The following is an 8886-nucleotide window of genomic DNA, read 5'->3' as shown; positions in this document are numbered from 1 at the left end:
CACTCCTAGACATCTGCTGAGGAATGTACACACACCAGTGCACCAAGGTGCATGCTCTAGAGAGTGAGCACAGCACCATCGTTTTAATATCTCCAAATGGGTTGCAACCCAAAAGCCTTTCAACAGGAGTAGGGCCAAATAAAACTGGTGAATTCATGTAGGGGGATACATAACAGCACCTCTATACTCAATGAACCTCACAGAAATAATGTAGCGTGAAAGGACCCAGGCACAAAATTGGATGTCAACTGTATTATCCCGTTCATACAGAGTTTAGGAACAGGCAAGATCATGGAGGTAATTATCTTTGGGGAGGAGGAAGGGGGAGTCACTGGGGAAGGAGGGGGCTTTCTGGGGGTCTGTGATATTCTACTTTTTGATCTCAGTGATGTGTGCATGGATGGTCCACTTTGTGACTAATCATTGAACACACATTTATGATTTGTGCACTTTGGGGCATATGTGTTATTTTCTTAAAGAGAAAAATGAATTGAGTCCTGGCTCCAGGCCAGAATAATTAGGTCAGAGTCCCTGGGAGAGGGTTCAGGTGACTCTGACATGTACTGGGGCTGCCCACCTGACCTGGCTTACATGGCCAACCTCTTGTCTCCCCCTCTCCCTTGCCTGCTCCTGCCCACCTCCTTTCTGTCCCTTGAACATGCCTCTTGTTTTCGGGCACCAACTGTTTGCACTTGCCTGTGTGTTCCCTGGGATGGGAAGGCTGTCTCCTGCCTGGCTCCCTCAAGTCACGCCCTACAGTGACCTTCCCTGGCCCGTCCATCTAAAATGGGCTGCTCATCCCAGCCACTTTCTGTTCTATCATTCTGTTTATTTCCTTTACTCTTTTGCGGTAGAGACAATGTCCTGTGGTCATCAAATTCCATTTCATTTGCGTCTTCCTAGATTTCGAAGAAGACTGTGTTTTTCAACCTCCCTTGCAGTTAGGTTGGGGCCGGTAGTTTGTGGACAGAGGTGACAGACGCCACATCCAGACCTTGCCACAGAACCTCTTGTGGGACCGTCCACACCCCCTATTCCTCTTCCACACCACCTGTGTAAGACGGAAGAGCCCAGGACGTAAGGAGCCTGGAGCCCGGAGTCACTGACAGGAGGAGAGCTGCCAGGTGGGGCTGCTGAACCACACTGATCATAGGTGAGAAATGACCTTTCCACAAAGCACTGAGCTTTCAGGCTTTGTTTGGGCCTGCGCGAGTGTAGACTATCCTGACTCATGCGGCACTTACCGCAATCTGAGATTACCTTGTTGGATTTCTGTCTCTTTGTCTAGAACGTGAGCTCCTGTTTACAGCTGTATTTCCAGCCCACGGGCACAGGCCCGGCATGCAGAAGCCCAGCAGCATTCCATGCAGGCGATAAATAGTTCAGTGTCGAGAGGACTCTGGAGACAGAGATGATGTTCTCAGGGTGGGAGGGGGGAAGTCTGCAGGAGAGAGCGTGGGTCTTGGGTTCCCTTTCTGAGTGGTAGTCTCTCCATCTGTAATAGCACGCAGGCTTGTTGGAAGGACGGCATGCAATCATCGCTTATGAACACCTAGCATGTTGCAGGGTGGAGAGGCGGCCTGTAATACTCCCTAGGATTGCAGATGCAGACGGGCAGACAGGGGAATTGAAGGCTCGAGTCAAGAACGGTCGGCCAGCACCTGCATTCGGTGGTGGAGGGGGCTGCACTTTCAGATGGGAGTGGGGTGGAGGTACGCTCATTGCCGGGTTGGCTTGGGGAGAGGTGCTCAGGGCACTCTGCACCCCTCCTGGGTGGTGGGAGGCACCTCCAGGTGCAGAGCGACACAATGTTCCCCATTCAGGGAGGCAAGCTGGCCTTGGACACACCTGGAAATCCCAGCAGGGCAGTCCTTGCACCCTTGGGTCCTCTGCCTGTCTCCTCTTTCACCTTCTGCTGCTTGCGCCCCCTGCAGCTCCACTGTCCTCTACCTGTCACCTGGCCCAGTCTCACCTGTCTGCAGATTCACCCCGGTTACGCTGCTGAATTTCCTTTCCTGGGACCTCTGCATGTTTAGAGATGACTGCTGGAGATCGGAGAGTCTTCACACGGAATGAGAGACCAAGTGGTGATGAGGGGTGCGTTTGGGGTTTTGCCAATGGCTCACAGTGCCGGATGGGCCTGGGAGGGGCGGGAGGCTGGGCTCTACCTGTCCAGGTGTAAACAGGGTGAAGAGTGGGCCATGGAGAGCCCCAGTCCAGGGTACTCCAACCCTTGCCAACGCACCCGTTCTTGTGAGAGGCAAGCGGAGCCCTGAGCGGTTATGGCTTTGCCCTGCAAAAACCCGGGCAGGGACCCGGGCCAGGGCCTGGCCTGCAGGTTTGCTGGCTTCTCCGGCTCAGCAATACCCAGGTGTTTTCCAGCCAGGGTGACTCGGGCGGCGCCTATCTGTCCTTCAGCACGTCCGTACCTGTCCTGGGCCGGTGAAGGTCGGCACAGCAGGGACGTGCCCCTGCTGCCTCCCAGCCTCCCCGCTGCCAGACTTGCCGCCGCCTCCCGTCCCCCCGGCAGCCCTGTCCTCTAGGTTCTCTCACTCCTCCTGCTCCTCTGGGGAAATGAAGTTGTGAGGGCGCTTGTGGGTGACCCGGCACTGTCCTTTCTTGCTTTGCCTGAGTGCTTTTTCAAAAGCCGCCGCTATGGGGTGAGAAAAAGTGAGCCTGTGTTCTTCCCCCATGAACGAAGCCCTGACGACATCCTGCTCATGGATGGACCTGGAAACACGCCCCAAGAAAGAAATCAGACACACAGGACCCGTGCGGTGTGACGGCCCCTGTGTGAGATGTCCAGGACAGGTGCGTGCGGATAGACCGCAGAGCACCGGTAGGTGGCCGGGGCCGGGGAAGCGGGGAGGGACTGACTGCTCACTGGGCCGGGGCTCCCTCTGGGTGCTGAGAATGTTCTGGAGTGAGATAGAGCTGGTGTCTGCCCAGCACTGTGAAGCCACCGAGTTGTATGCTTTAAAATGGTTCATTTTATGTTAAGTGGATGTCACCTAAATTAAAACAAACAGAACAGCACCTTAGTCCAGCATTTCCCCCCCGGGCTGCTGGGAGATGTGACTTGAACACAATCCAGCGACTACTGTTAAAAGCCCACTGACCCCTGGTTGGCTGCCCCGAGGTGACCTCCCTGCTCCCAGCTGGATCTGGGGCCCTGCAGGTGCTGGGGACAGTTCTGTCTACTTCCAGTTTTCATCCCGAGGCCGCGAGCTGGGCTGAGACTGACGCAGGGCGCCCACCCCCACTTTCCTGACCCTTGGCGCCTCTCAAGGTGCTGCCGTGGGTTTCCAGCTTGGCCCCCTGCACCCCGTCTCCTTATGCCCCCGGCAGGAATCTGTGGGCTGCTGAGTGGATAAGGTTGCCATGTGCGCAGCCATTTGGGAAGGACCTGAGTGGCCGAGTGGCTGACGTAGAGATAGGTGGGGATGGGGGTGCAGGATGTGTGTGTGTGTGCGTGTGCATCTAGGTGTCTGAGCTCCCTACCTGGGCTGCCCTCGCCAACCTCCAGGGGCACCTGCAACCTGGAGCAGCAATGGTCAAGGGGTGCAAGCAGTGTAGGGATGGTGGGGCACAGGCTGAGAGAGGGAGATAGGGGGAGGGAGGGAGAGATGGATGGATGAAGGAGGGAGGGAGGGAGAAAGCAGGTGTACCACTGTGCATGCGTAAATCAGGAACTAGGGAACAGAGAGACTCTGGACTCCTTTCTAAGACCTCGTCTGTCTTTCTTTTGTGGGAACTGTGAGTCCTTCCTTCTTGTAGTAGTGAATCCTCAGCTTAAGCAAAACCCATGAGCAAAGTAAGTCCCTCCCCTGCGCTGCCTGTGTTGGGGCCACTAAACCTAGGGGTCTTTTCTGTTATTTTTACAGAAGAGCAAAGTGTCCTCGCCCTTTGTCCCCTCCTCTGACTTGTGAGCTCGTGTGGTCTTGAGGAACTGCATCCAGAAGACGTCACCTGTGTCCCGAGACCGACCAGGTGCCCCACTGAGACGAGCCCCTCGATGTCCTGCTGACGCGCTGACCCAAGAGCCCTTGAGCCTCCTTTGAGGCGCCCAGGGAAGCAGCCATGCTAGCTGCTCAGCGGGCTTGGGATGCTCGTTATGACCCCTGTGTTCTTCCTTATGGTGCAAGGCTGGTCTTTATGGCGACCTCAACGTTTTCCACGACAGAATAATGTCGGCGCTCGGTGTCCAGGCCTGTACTTGGTGGGCTTCTAGAGTCTGGCCAGGGTTGGTATGTGTGGCTGGAACACTGAGGATGCACCAAGAGCATGTGGGGTGGGGGGGAGGTACTTGGAGGTTTAAAGACCGCGCTATAGTCTCCCCATGAGCTCACAGAACAGGCCACTGAGAATCAGGTCAGAAGAGGTTTCCAGTGCTCGGCGCGTGCTCTCCCGGCCCTCTCCCACTGTCTTCCTCCTCTCCCCACACAAACCACCCCTCCACCTCCCTCAGCACCTGCCCCCAACCAGGTACCACGCAGGAGCATGTTTCCAGATCTGCTCACTTGCTCCGTGCCACGACGTGCATGAGTCTGTGGGAGGGGGGACAGGTTTGTCTGGACAAAGTGGAGCTCTCCAGGATGGAGAAGGACGCGAGGCCATTCAAAATCAAGAAACCCATTAGCTGTGTCTTCACAGAGGCCGGGAAGCTGAACCTCAGCCCGGGGAGCTGTCCTGCTGCCATGTCCAGTGTCCTGAGCTCATCACCGTGTTGCTCTGTGCAGACTGTGCTTTTCTTGGAGGCTCATTTGTCAAGCATCCCCGGCCCTTGAATGGAAGGGGTCGCCGCCAGATTGGAACTGTGTCTTGATTCTTGTTTTCTGCTGGTGTTCCCACTAACGAAGGGCAGCTGCAGGAGAAAAGCATCCTGGGGGCCTAGACATGGTGGGAGTGGAGCTCCGTGCTGAAGACCCCGGACAAGGTGCCACATCACTTGCTCCTTGCCGTCTGAACATGTGGCCACCTGTATTTTCTAACCGCTAGCTACGTGCACCAAGAAGCAGAGGTGTCGGGAGGCCAGCCAGCAGCTGTGAGCCTGTGAATCTCCAGTCAGACCCAACTCCTTAAGAGCAAAAGGAGCGGGGCTTGGGCGCCCCTGGCCGCTGTGGTTCTTCATCTTGGTGTCTCTCTCCAGTCTGTCGGCACCGGCACTGGGGCTGCTTCTGTGGGGCCCTCTCCCGTGTCTCCCTTCCTTGCCCTTTCTCTTCCACACCCCTCACCCTGCTCGCCTTATTTCCTGCACCCTAGTTTCCAGGTACTCCTTGTCTTCTACTTGGACCATTGCCGAGGCCTCCCTGTCACCCTCCCCCCCCCGAGATTCCAAGCCTGTATATCCCATTGTCGTCACAGAAGTCTTTCAGAAGCAGAGCTACTTCTATGGCATACTGCTGCTCAAGAACATTCAGTGGCTCCCTGTTACCTAACGTAAAGAAGTCCAGACTCCTTGGCATGGCCTTGGACCCCCTCCGATTTGGCCCTGAGTTGACTTTATGGACGTGGCCTGCCTCATTTCCCACCCTAACCCCACTCCCCATTCCCCCAACTCCTGGCTGGAGTTAAACGGGATGGCCTGCTTACACCTCCCATCTGTGTCCACCCCGCATGGGCTTTGGGCTGGAGAGTTCTGTGAAGGAGACGACATCCCAGTGATCTTCCAGTCCACACTACCTACCCTCCCCTTCCCCTGAACTCAGAGTGTTTACGGGCTGGGTCACTCTGCATGGAAATTCATTGATTCAACAAACGCTGCCCATTGACACGATGCTTTGGTTCAGCTTGTCCTGAACTTTCCTGGACAAACTCCCGCCACACATTCTCAGTCCTATGGCGTTTTCAGCTCCTTGTTGCTCCTTGTCACAAAGAGGCTACTGTACCACTTCCCAAGTCCCACCCTATAAGCACCTAGGGTTTTCTTATCTTTCCATCCTTCTGTTCTTTAACTCACCATGTGCTTACAGAGTTCCTGTTCTGTGCCGAGCACTGGGGGTACCGTGGGGGTGAGGTGGACCCTGTCCTCCTGTTGTGTGAGGCGAGGTGGACGGGACCCCCCAGCCCCAGCACTGTGTAGTGAGCATGAAAAGGTGTGGGTGCTAGGAAGCAGGTGAGGGGGGCTGTGTGGTCTTGGGGTGTCAGGAGCCCCGTCTCTACAGAGGGGACTTTCAGCTGACATTGGAAGGATGACTGGGTGTTGGACATAAGAGTGGGAGCATCTGGAGACACACCAGGAAGGTGTGTGAAAGGCAGGAAGCATGTCCCAAGGGACTGGCAAGGGCTGGGTGTGACACCATCAGAGTTGCCTTTTGCGAAGGTGACCCTCTGCTGAATCCGGCCCACTGCCTGTTTTTGTCCATAAAGCTTTATTGGCACCCAGCTGTGCCCATTAGTTTATGTTTTGCCAATGGCTGCTTTCTAGATGTGGAATTGTGGAACCAAAGGCCACGTGGCCCACAGCGCCGGACATATTTACACGGACCTCTTATGAAGTGCTTGCAGACCACTCTGTTAAAAAGCTGGGTTGAGGGGCGCCTGGGTGGCTCAGTTGGTTAAGCGACTGCCTTCGGCTCAGGTCATGATCCTGGAGTCCCTGGATCGAGTCCCGCATCGGGCTCCCTGCTCGGCAGGGAGTCTGCTTCTCCCTCTGACCCTCCCCCATCTCGTGCTCTCTCTCTCGGTCTCATTCTCTCTCTCAAATAAATAAATAAAATCTTAAAAAAAAAAAAAAAGCTGGGTTGGGGGTGCCTGGGTGGCTCAGTCGGTTAAGTGGCTGCCTTTGGCTCAGATCATGATCCCAGGGTCCTGGGATCGAGCCCCACGTCGGGCTCCCCCCTCAGCGGGGAGCCTGCTTCTCCCTCTCCCTCTGCCTGCCGCTCCCCCTGCTTGTACTCTCCCTCTATCTCTATCAAATAAATAAATAAAATCTTTAAAAAAAAAAAAAAAGCTGGGTTGGTTTGGGATGTCCTGGAAGCAGAGCTGAGACAAGGGGGTTGGCACGGGGATAACGGCGGTGGGTGGAGGACGTGGGCCAGCAGGACTCGGGGCTGTATGGGGTCAGGCAGGGGAGAGAGTGGATGTGAGGAGTGCTGATGGAGACCCTGCTCTGAGGGAAGGCCCCCTGTTCAGGTCCGGACAGGCCCTGACCACCTGACTGTTCTGGAACCTTCCTTTCATTTCTCCATGAAACTGACTCCTGGTCTCTGCAGCTGCATCATGCTCCACAGATCTTTCCCTCCAGGGTTTGCCGACGAAACTGGAAAGTGTCTTCACCTTGCTCCCAAGTGTGATGTGGGGTGTGGAGACCCCACAGTTCCCAGAGCATCTGTCTCTGTGCGCAAAGCGCTTGTCTCCCCAGTCTGGAAGACGGCGGTCTACCCAATCCCTGCTCACGCCCTTCAAGGGTGCACTATACCGTCCCACCAGGACACGGCACTGTGGGCAGTCGGCTGCTGTTTTAATGCTGGCTCTTCTGCATTTCCATAGGCAGAGCACGTCTGAAGGGAAAATTGTACCTGTCTGTCAGGGTCTCTCCCGGAAATCACAAGCCAGAAGCTGAGCTTGGTGTGGTGGAGGGGGGTCGGTGTTTCTCCCCACAGAATGACTCTTGCCAAATGCAAGGCCTGCAACTTTCCCTCCTCACCCCGGACACAGCTCAGGACACCCTGATGGTCACCCCAGGCTGGAGGAAACCCAGCAGGAATCTGCTTTATGAATTCCGCATATCCCTTCACTTCTTTTTAAAAAACACAGTTATTGAGATGTGATTTCCATTCACACAAGTCACCCGTGGAAAGCGAACAATTCAGTATTCACCGGGTTGTGCAAGCACCGACCACAGTGTTCTAGAACATTTCCATCACCTCCAGAATGGAGGACAAAAGGTCCCATCATACCATTCCCCCAGCCTCTGGCAACCACTAATCTACTTTGTCTGTAGATGTCCCTGTTCGGGCATTTCACAGAACTGGCATCATATACCATGTGGCCTCTTGCGTCTGGCTTGACTCGGCACCATGTCCTCGGGGCTCATCCATGTTGTGGCAGGGGTCAGTGCTCTCTTCCTTTGTACGGCCAAGTAACACGCCACCTCGCTCGCCCCATCCTCCTAGTGACTATCACGCATTATTTGCTGGACAATCAACAGCTGAAAACAGAGGTTGGCAAACAGTTTCGGTAAAAGGCCAGAAAATAAATATTTTCAGCTCTGTGGGCCAGATGGCCTCTGTTGCAACTGCTCAGCTCTGCCGTTGCAGCTCAGAAGTAGCTGCAGAGGACACGTGTGTGAACGAGGCAGGGTGGGTTCCGGTAAGACTTTATTTACAAGAACAGGTAGCCAGATTTGGTCCTCGGGCCAGTTTGGGGACCCCTGGCATAAAGCATTCTCACCAAACTGCTTGAATCTGGATGTCCGTAGTGTGCACTTCCACGTTCTCCACCCCCGGGTCCCACCTGTCCCCGTGTTGGCCGCCCACTTCCTGGGGAGTGTGCCCTTCTTTCTGCACGTGTCCCAGTGACACACCACCAGAAGTAGAGTGTGTTTGCCGGTGGTAAGAGCCCTGGGCAACAGTGAACGGGGCCAGGGACCCAAGTCTGCTGGGGTGCACATATGCATGCAGCCCACTTCCCACAGGGGGTTGGGGAAGGCGGGTGGGCAGAGGACAGTGAAGCCCTGCGCGGGCCAAGGGGCTGGCCTGGTGCTGGGGGAGCCCAGGTGGGTATGGTGGGGGCAGGTGGAGTAGGATCGAGTGGGCATGAGTGGGCAGAGGGGGCAGGCTGGGCAGAGCTGTGCAGGCCACTTGCAAAGGCCGTGGGGAGCACAGAGTCGAGTGAACACATCGGGTTACCCCAGCCTCCTTGTGTGGCTGTGGACCAGACACT

The 8886-nt window shown here is 55.7% G+C and overlaps 1 long non-coding RNA gene across 1 annotated transcript; it reads left to right on the top strand.

Moving 5' to 3' along the window:
* The first annotated feature begins 389 nt into the window (after positions 1-389).
* On the top strand, positions 390-6959 carry LOC135362936 (uncharacterized). Its single transcript, XR_010408400.1, has 3 exons — positions 390-2097; positions 2702-2839; positions 3885-6959. It is a non-coding gene; the product is annotated as an uncharacterized LOC135362936 (long non-coding RNA).
* The last annotated feature ends 1927 nt before the right edge of the window (positions 6960-8886 follow it).

This window comes from Mirounga angustirostris, unplaced genomic scaffold (genome assembly GCF_029215605.1).
Source record: "Mirounga angustirostris isolate CCGP_5_RB_7025 unplaced genomic scaffold, mMirAng1.0.hap1 SCAF_17, whole genome shotgun sequence".
Taxonomy (NCBI): Eukaryota; Metazoa; Chordata; class Mammalia; order Carnivora; family Phocidae; genus Mirounga; species Mirounga angustirostris.
Note: the sequence above shows the minus strand (reverse complement) of the source record. Positions and strands in the feature narration are given on the sequence as shown.